The sequence below is a fragment of the Dermacentor silvarum genome, chromosome 10 (genome assembly GCF_013339745.2).
Source record: "Dermacentor silvarum isolate Dsil-2018 chromosome 10, BIME_Dsil_1.4, whole genome shotgun sequence".
Classification (NCBI taxonomy): domain Eukaryota; kingdom Metazoa; phylum Arthropoda; class Arachnida; order Ixodida; family Ixodidae; genus Dermacentor; species Dermacentor silvarum.
This window is the reverse complement of record NC_051163.1, coordinates 572,092-581,781: the sequence shown is the minus strand read 5'-3', so window position 1 is coordinate 581,781 and position 9,690 is coordinate 572,092. Positions and strand designations below refer to the sequence as shown.

General features: G+C 44.8%; 1 protein-coding gene across 1 annotated transcript in view; it reads left to right on the top strand.

Moving 5' to 3' along the window:
- The window catches only part of LOC119466560 (prolyl 4-hydroxylase subunit alpha-2-like), a 76,578-nt gene that overhangs the window by 40,250 nt on the left and 26,638 nt on the right, over positions 1-9,690 (top strand). The gene's annotated exons all lie outside the window — the stretch shown is intronic.

The window sequence follows — 9,690 nt, the reverse complement described above, 5'->3', positions numbered from 1 at the left end:
GGCAAATAAAGATTGTAATGGTAAGTAGCAATATAAATTCACCCAAATGTATTTAAATAAAAAATCTTTCATCATGTGCTAGCTGTGCTGGCATTCGGGATTTTTCAGGTGTCGCTTAAGTTCCCGTGTTACATTGAAATTCACGCCATTTGTGCCACAAAATACGACAGCTCACATAAAGGCGAAGAGAAAGGCCCTTTCTGGTCCCTTCTCTTCTACGTCATTTGTTTTTTTGTGGTTCACGAACGTCTATGCAATGGACAACCAGAGATCATGAAGCTAGATCCCTGCACATGCTGCGGTGCGTCATAATGTCTGCTTCAATCTGCGGTGGTTGTGGTTGTGATAATATGCTGATTTTTCGGGAGGTAATAGAATTGTCTGAGACAAGGCGCAACATACGGTGACGGCGGAATTGTGCTGGAAGTTCGCTATGACCTCTATCGATGTGTGCCCAACATGAAATCGCAACCGTGCAGGTTCACAACCCATAGAGATATCCCAATTCATCGGACTGCCGCTTCGAACATATGAACAATAAAGCCTTTTTATACGTCATCAAGTGGAGGTTCGCGTGACTTTAATCGAGGAATGTCGATATAGCTTTAATGGCAAGTGCACTTCGTGAATGTATAGGTCCCAGAATGCCTATATCGTGTTGTTCGAATGCTGGTACAGTGTTATGCATTCTGCTTAGTTAGTTTATGTGCAAGTTTCGATATTACATATATATGCGAATATATATAGTTATTGCGAATAGTGTGTGGGATTTTCTTATTTGGTTAATGGACTGCGCCAAATAACAGACTGTGCTTCTGGGGTGATGCCAATGATGGCCTTACTTATCGAGCATGTCACTTGTGTTATCTTGTGTAATGTTTTTTTTTGTTATTTTTGACTCGTTCATGTATTCTTTAACAGTGATTGGAGCTTTTGGAGTACCAGCCCTCAAGAGCCTGCCCTTCCCATTTTAACGGGACAGCGTTAAGGGCCCGCGTCGCAGGAAATCCGGCGTCGACGCCTGCGTAAGCATCGGCGTCTGTGGCATCCGTGGTGGAGAAATTCATCCGAGCAACCCCGACCGCACTAAGGCGTTAGGGCTAAGAGTTCACTAAGAGGTTAGTGAACAAAAAATAATTTCTCAAAGTAAAATCCTTCACAAAAATCGTCAAGTACTACTCAACTACAACGTACAGACATGATAGCGTCAGATTGTAATTTGAATGTACGAGAAAACGTCTTTCTGTTACGAGGAAACTCAAATACAAACCCCCTTTTCCACCATTTCTACCATAACAACAGCGGCGCACTCGGGTAGGTTACTTACGAAAACCCATCCAGATGGCGCTCGCCTCCTCAGCAGCGTAAAAACGATGGCGCGCAGAGGCGAAGGAGGAGAAAAAAGAAAGCTGCAGTTGCCGGGAAGCCTGACAAGCATTCAGGGATATTTGAATGCTATCGCCTTCCACTCTTGAAGGCGAAGCTTAGGCGTCCTCCAAATTTCAATGTTTCAGTTGAGAAGCTTTAACATAAAAGTCATGGGCTGTCGGTGTTCTGTTTCATGCCATATGTTTGTGGGCTGTCACTCTCAAAATTGCGAGGAATACCTTTCTCAAGAATGTAAGACGCGCTATACATGAGCAACTTTGGTGGTAGAAGAATAACTTTAGAGCCGCATAATACATATATATATATATATATATAATATATATATTAATATATATATACACGATGCTATAAAGTTCCTCTACCACGAAAGTTTGTAAGAGATGCTGAGCACGTGTTCGCGGGATTGAATCCCGGCCACGGCGGCCGCATTTCGATGGGGCAAAATGCGAAAACACCCGTGTACTTATATTTAGGTGCACGTTAAAGAACCCCAGGTGGTTTAAATTTCCGGAGTATCCCACTATGGCGTGCTTCATACTCAAATCGTGGCTTTGGCACGTAAAACCCCTTAATTTTAATTTTTTAACCGCCAAAGTTGCTAATATATAGCGTGTCTATATATGCAGCAATTTCTCTCACGTCCCGCCAATGTCGGCGATGGCACCGGACGTCGACACGGATGTTCTGCGACATGGGGCCCTTTAACGCTGTCCTTTTTAACGCTAACCTTTTTTTTAACGCTGTCGTGTTTAAAACGTGATCTCTCGCGCAAATCAGCGAAATTTACCGGCTACGTTTGAGCTTCACAAATGCGGCAATGCCTTGTGCGCGGTCAGAGCTGAACGTGCAGCCTCTTTGGCGCGCTCGTTATCTGGGACACCTGCCGTAGTGACTTGGAAGCCGGCTGGAAATTTATAGGCGTCCTTTCTCGGCACAATCATGATTAAGCTCTCTGGATCTCGGGACATCACTTAATAGTGTTGTTGGCGCTGAACTGCTGATACTAAAGATTCAAAGGACCAAATCGTACCACACGCAGTGCCGTCGTTAGTTACATTCATTTAATCGATTCACTAGTGGTACACAGTATGTACAACGTAAGTTTACTTCAACCTAGGCCCTTCATATCTCCACAGCAGATACCAATTAATTGGAAGAACAAAATTCAACATCTCTAATTTTAATAATTTGCAGAAACAGATATGGCCACGAATTCGTTTCACTCGTAGAAGCTTGAGTACATCACCACACTTCTGAGTGTCAGTGGAGCCATCGTGCATCAGCGCTGCTAACATACGCAATCTCGAAAAGCCCCGTGCACGCTCTGGATTAGCTGCAGTTATCGTCTGCATATATAGCTAGCATTAGGGGGTAACCGGTAACATTCAATTGCGGCGGTTAAGTCATTAAACTTCGTTCCTGTCCTTTATGGTAACGTCCTTTATGGTGTTCTGTGGTAATGCATCTCTCCGCAAATTTCGGGAATTAATATCTCGAAACTGCTGTCATCCTGAGAATTAATTCTAAGTAGATCCACCTTGCGAACTCCACGGCTACAATTTGTAAATTGCACTATGGCCATCAGGTAATTAGTTAAAATCTAATTAGTGAATTTTTGTGAATTATTCAATTATGCATTGCAATTTCTTGCGCAAGTAATGTCCGCCTCTTCGAGTTGACCAGCTGATTAACTAGAATTCGGCTGTCTGTCACAGGCAACCCTTAAATAAATTTTGAAAGTGTTCGCTGAAACACCCTGTATATAGTTATTGCGAATAGTTGTGTGGGATTTTTCCTTATTTGGTTAATGGACTGCGCCAAATAACAGACTGTGCTTCTGAGGTGATGCCAATGATGGCCTTACTTATGAGCATGTCACTTGTGTTATCTTGTGTAACGTCTTTTTTTGTTATTTTTGGCTCATTTCATGTATTCTTTAATAGTGATTGGAGCTTTTGGAGTACCGGCCCTCAAGAGCCTGCCCTTCCCATTTTAACGCGACAGCGTTAAGGGCCCGCGTCGCAGAAAATCCGGCGTCGGCGCCTGCGTAAGCATCGGCGTCTGTGCATCCGTGGTGGAGAAATTCATCCCGAGCAACCCCGACCGCACTAAGAGGTTTAGTGCTAAGAGTTCACTAAGAGGTTAGTGAACAAAAAATAATTCTCAAAGTAAAATCCTGCACAAAAATCGTCAAGTTACTACTCAACTACAACCTACAGACAAGATAGTGTCAGATTGTAATTTTAATGTACGAGGAAAACGTCTTTCTGTTACGAGGAAACTGAAATACAAACCCCCTTTTCCACCATTTCTACCATAACAACAGCGGCGCGCTCGGGTAGGTTACTTACGAAAACCCCATCCAGATGGCGCTCGCCTCCTCAGCAGCGTAAACGATGGCGCGCAGAGGCGAAGGTGGAGAAAAAAGAAAGCTGCAGTTGCCGGGAAGCCTGACAAGCATTCAGGGATATTTGAATGCTATCGCCTTCCACTCTTGAAGGCGAAGCTAGGCGTCCTCCAAATTTCAATGTTTCAGTTGAGAAGCTTTAACATAAAAGTCATGCGCTGTCGGTGTTCTGTTTCATGCCATATGTTTGTGGGCTGTCACTCTCAAAATTCCGAGGAATACCTTTCTCAAGAATGTAAGACGCGCTATACATGAGCAACTTTGGTGGTAGAAGAATAACTTTAGAGCCGCATAATACATATATATATATATATATATATATATATATATATATATATATATACGATGCTATAAAGTTCCTCTACCACGAAAGTTTGTAAGAGATGCTGAGCACGTGTTCGCGGGATTGAATCCCGGCCACGGCGGCCGCATTTCGATGGGGCAAAATGCGAAAACACCCGTGTACTTATATTTAGGTGCACGTTAAAGAACCCCAGGTGGTTTAAATTTCCGGAGTATCCCACTATGGCGTGCTTCATACTCAAATCGTGGCTTTGGCACGTAAAACCCCTTAATTTAATTTTTCAACCGCCAAAGTTGCTAATATATAGCGTGTCTATATATGCAGCAATTTTCTCTCACGTCCCGCCAGTGTAGGCGATGGCACCGGACGTCGACACCGGATGTTCTGCGACATGGGGCCCTTTAACGTTGTCCTTTTTAACGCTAACCTTTTTTTAACACTGTCGTGTTAAAACGTGATCTCTCGCGCAAATCAGCGAAATTTACCGGCTACGTTTGAGCTTCACAAATGCGGCAATGCCTGTGCGCGGTCAGAGCTGAACGTGCAGCCTCTTTGGCGCGCTCGTCATCTGTGACACCTGCCGTAGTGACTTGGAAGCCGGCTGGAAATTTATAGGCGTCCTTTCTCGGCACAATCATGATTAAGCTCTCTGATCTCGGACATCACTTAATAGTGTTGTTGGCGCTGAACTGCTGATACTAAAGATTCAAAGGACCAAATCGTACCACACGCAGTGCCGTCGTTAGTTACATTCATTTAATCGATTCACTAGTGGTACACAGTATGTACAACGTAAGTTTACTTAAACCTAGGCCCTTCATATCTCCACAGCTGATACCAAGTTTAATTGGAAGAACAAAAATTCAACATCTCTAATTTTAATAATTTGCAGAAACAGATATGGCCACGAATTCGTTTCACTCGTAGAAACTTGAGTACATCACCACACTTCTGAGTGTCAGTGGAGCCATCGTTGCATCAGCGCTGCTAACATACGCAATCTCGAAAAGCCCCCGTGCATGCTCTGGATTAGCTGCAGTTATCGTCTGCATATATAGCTAGCATTAGGGGGTAACTGTAACATTCAATTGCGGCGGTTAACGTCATTAAACTTCGTTCCTGTCCTTTATGGTAACGTCCTTTATGGTGTTCTGTGGTAATGCATTTCTCCGCAAATTTCGGGAATTAATATCTCGAAACTGCTGTCATCCTGAGAATTAATTCTAAGTAGATCCACCTTGCGAACTCCACGGCTACAATTTGTAAATTGCACTATGGGCCATCAGGTAATTAGTTAAAATCTTAATTAGTGAATTTTTGTGAATTATTCAATTATGCATTGCAATTTCTTGCGCAAGTAATGTCCGCCTCTTCGAGTTGACCAGCTGATTAACTAGAATTCGGCTGTCTCTCACAGGCAACCTTAAATAAATTTTGAAAGTGTTCGCTGAAACACCTGTATATAGTTATTGCGAATAGTTGTGTGGGATTTTCCTTATTTGGTTAATGGACTGCGCCAAATAACAGACTGTGCTTCTGGGGTGATGCCAATGATGGCCTTACTTATGAGCATGTCACTTGTGTTATCTTGTGTAACGTCTTTTTTTTGTTATTTTTGGCTCGTTTCATGTATTCTTTAATAGTGATTGGAGCTTTTGGAGTACCGGCCCTCAAGAGCCTGCCCTTCCCATTTTAACGCGACAGCGTTAAGGGCCCGCGTCGCAGAAAATCCGGCGTCGGCGCCTGCGTAAGCATCGGCGTCTGTGGCATCCGTGGTGGAGAAATTCATCCCGAGCAACCCCGACCGCACTAAGAGGTTAGTGCTAAGAGTTCACTAAGAGGTTAGTGAACAAAAAATATTTTCTCAAAGTAAAATCCTGCACAAAAATTGTCAAGTGCTACTCAACTACAACCTAAAGACATGATAGTGTCAGATTGTAATTTCAATGTACGAGAAAACGTCTTTCTGTTACGAGGAAACTGAAATACAAACCCCCTTTTCCACCACTTCTACCATAACAACAGCGGCGCGCTCGGGTAGGTTACTTACGAAAACCCCATCCAGATGGCGCTCGCCTCCTCAGCAGCGTAAAACGATGGCGCGCAGAGGCGAAGGTGGAGAAAAAAGAAAGCTGCAGTTGCCGGGAAGCCTGACAAGCATTCAGGGATATTTGAATGCTATCGCCTTCCACTCTTGAAGGCGAAGCTTAGGCGTCCTCCAAATTTCAATGTTCCAGTTGAGAAGCTTTAACATAAAAGTCATGCGCTGTCGGTGTTCTGTTTCATGCCATATGTTTGTGGGCTGTCACTCTCAAAATTCCGAGGAATACCTTTCTCAAGAATGTAAGACGCGCTATACATGAGCAACTTTGGTGGTAGAAGAATAACTTTAGAGCCGCATAATATATATATATATATATATATACAATGCTATAAAGTTCCTCTACCACGAAAGTTTGTAAGAGATGCTGAGCACGTGTTCGCGGGATTGAATCCCGGCCACGGCGGCCGCATTTCGATGGGGCAAAATGCGAAAACACCCGTGTACTTATATTTAGGTGCACGTTAAAGAACCCCAGGTGGTTTAAATTTTCGGAGTATCCAACTATGGCGTGCTTCATACTCAAATCGTGGCTTTGGCACGTAAAACCCCTTAATTTAATTTTTTAACCGCCAAAGTTGCTAATATATAGCGTGTCTATATATGCAGCAATTTTCTCTCACGTCCCGCCAGTGTAGGCGATGGCACCGGACGTCGACACCGGATGTTCTGCGACATGGGGCCCTTTAACGTTGTCCTTTTAACGATAACCTTTTTTTAACACTGTCGTGGTTAAAACGTGATCTCTCGCGCAAATCAGCGAAATTTACCGGCTACGTTTGAGCTTCACAAATGCGGCAATGCCTGTGCGCGGTCAGAGCTGAACGTGCAGCCTCTTTGGCGCGCTCGTCATCTGTGACACCTGCCGTAGTGACTTGGAAGCCGGCTGGAAATTTATAGGCGTCCTTTCTCGGCACAATCATGATTAAGCTCTCTGATCTCGGACATCACTTAATAGTGTTGTTGGCGCTGAACTGCTGATACTAAAGATTCAAAGGACCAAATCGTACCACACGCAGTGCCGTCGTTAGTTACATTCATTAATCGATTCACTAGTGGTACACAGTATGTACAACGTAAGCTTACTTAAACCTAGGCCCTTCATATCTCCACAGCAGATACCAAATTTAATTGGAAGAACAAAAATTCAACATCTCTAATTTTAATAATTTGCAGAAACAGATATGGCCACGAATTCGTTTCACTCGTAGAAGCTTGAGTACATCACCACACTTCTGAGTGTCAGTGGAGCCATCGTTGCATCAGCGCTGCTAACATACGCAATCTCGAAAAGCCCCCGTGCATGCTCTGGATTAGCTGCAGTTATCGTCTGCATATATAGCTAGCATTAGGGGGTAACTGTAACATTCAATTGCGGCGGTTAACGTCATTAAACTTCGTTCCTGTCCTTTATGGTAACGTCTCAACGTAATCTTGAAAGAATTCTAGCATAACCCATCCCATGAGGAATATTCGCTTTAATGCGATTAGCATTAAAGTAATGTAGCAGCACAACACAATGCCACTATTAGCCTCTGCGTCTAGGCTCCCTAGCAACTACCTAAACACCATGGCGCCTAAGCCACCAAGGCCGGTGAAGTCTAACCCGCCGGGGTTGCTTATTAGCTATGGTGTTGGGCTGCTTAGCACGAGATCGCGGGATCGAAACCCGGCCACGGCGGCCGCAATTCGGTGGGGGCGAAATGCGAGAACACCCGTTGTACTTAGATTTACGTGCATGTTGAAGAACCCCAGGTGGTCTAATTATTCCGGAGTCCCCCACTACGGCGTGGCTCACAGTCAGATGATGGTTTGGCACGTAAATCCCCATGATTATTATTTCTTTCCGTAAGGAGAAAAGAAGAGCGTAAAAATATTCATCATAGTCGCTTGGGCGAGTTCTGCGTATTTACGGCGAAAGGGATAACGAAAAAAAAAAGCTGTCGCAGTTTCACCCGAAAGGCGAAGCATCAATTGCGATAGCAACTTAGTAGAGAGCTATACGGAGTAAGGATAGTAGTTTTATCCGCTGTACAAACTTTGACATGCAGCAGCACCGGCAACACACAGCACTGTTGTCGACGCCGTCGGCGTTTTGCCCGCGTTCGCACAAAATGCGTGCGGCGTTGGTGACTGTTGCCGGAGCCTCTGATATAAATAGGCACTTGGTGTCGCAGCTAAACGTCGCCTCCCTTCCCTCCCCCCACGGCCTTTCGTGCGTCAGAAGAAGGCGCGTTTGCTCTACATATATGGTGATTGTAAAGGAGGAAAGAGACGCCTACTTCTGCAGCCCTTAAGGGAGCACGGCACAGAACGCGCGTTTGTTCTCCGCCGTGCGTTCACTCCCCGTGAAAGCGCGCGTCCCTCGCGCCCTTTCACTCGCACATACAGCGTTCGGCGGCGCGCGGCGCCGATTTCATCTCCATTGACGTCATACGGAACCTCACGGCGACGGCGACGGCGACGCCGACGGCAGAAATCTGCTTTGGAGTGTCCATATAATTGCTATCGCAATAAAATGAAGCGTCTGTGGAACACTTTAAGCGAGCAATAAAGAAACTCTTAAACCATCGACGAGTGAGTCCAGCAGAAGATGAAGATTCCAATACAAAAAGTAGCATGAAATGGGAGGCGTGAGAATCGTACAGGCAAAACGCTAAAGAAAGGGTTGCAAGATAGAATACTGAGAACAACGCACAGCCCAATGCACGAAACTAACGAAAATGAGTATTGACACTTATAACGCATAATAACCGATTCACACCTCGCATACTATAATTTAGTGGCTATCGGGTTGCGCCGCTGAGCTCGAGATCGCGGTTTGGGTCGCGGCCGCGGCGGCCTGCATTTTGATAGAGGCGAATTGCGCAAGCATTCATGTGCCATGCATTCTTCGTGCGTCAAAGAGTACCAGGCGGTTAAAATTATTCCCGGATCCTCCACTATGGCGTATGTCACAATCAGATCTTGGTTTTCGCGCGTAATACACCAGGACTTCATTTTTTAATAGCCGAATTCTACATATATCTTCGGTTTCCGCAAATTAACAACGTTTGGTGGCATAGTTTATTCCAATCATCGATGGCAGAAGGTAGCGTATTATTGTTGCGTCAAATAAGAGCTTAACGCTTTTGTATTGATGCAGCTGCTGTGGCGCACGTCCTGGAGGAAAGCGTCCGTAATGGAGGAGCCTGTGAATACTTACTGGTCTCGTGAAGGCCAACTTTCTGTTTTCTACGAAGCAAATTATTTTAGGGCGAGAGAGATAAGCTCAGCGGTGTGAACAGCCTGTAGAAAAGCACACTTGCAAAATATAAGAACACGGTCGCGAGGAGGTTTCGCAAGCACCGCATGCATTGCCACGACCTCAGAGTCTCCTCGGTCTGCACTTAAAGCTCGGAATCCTTCCTTCTATGCATCATGCCTTGTTTACGCTGTTCTTGGGCAACGCCATTTTTTTTTTTTTCATAAGAGCACCGCGAAATACAA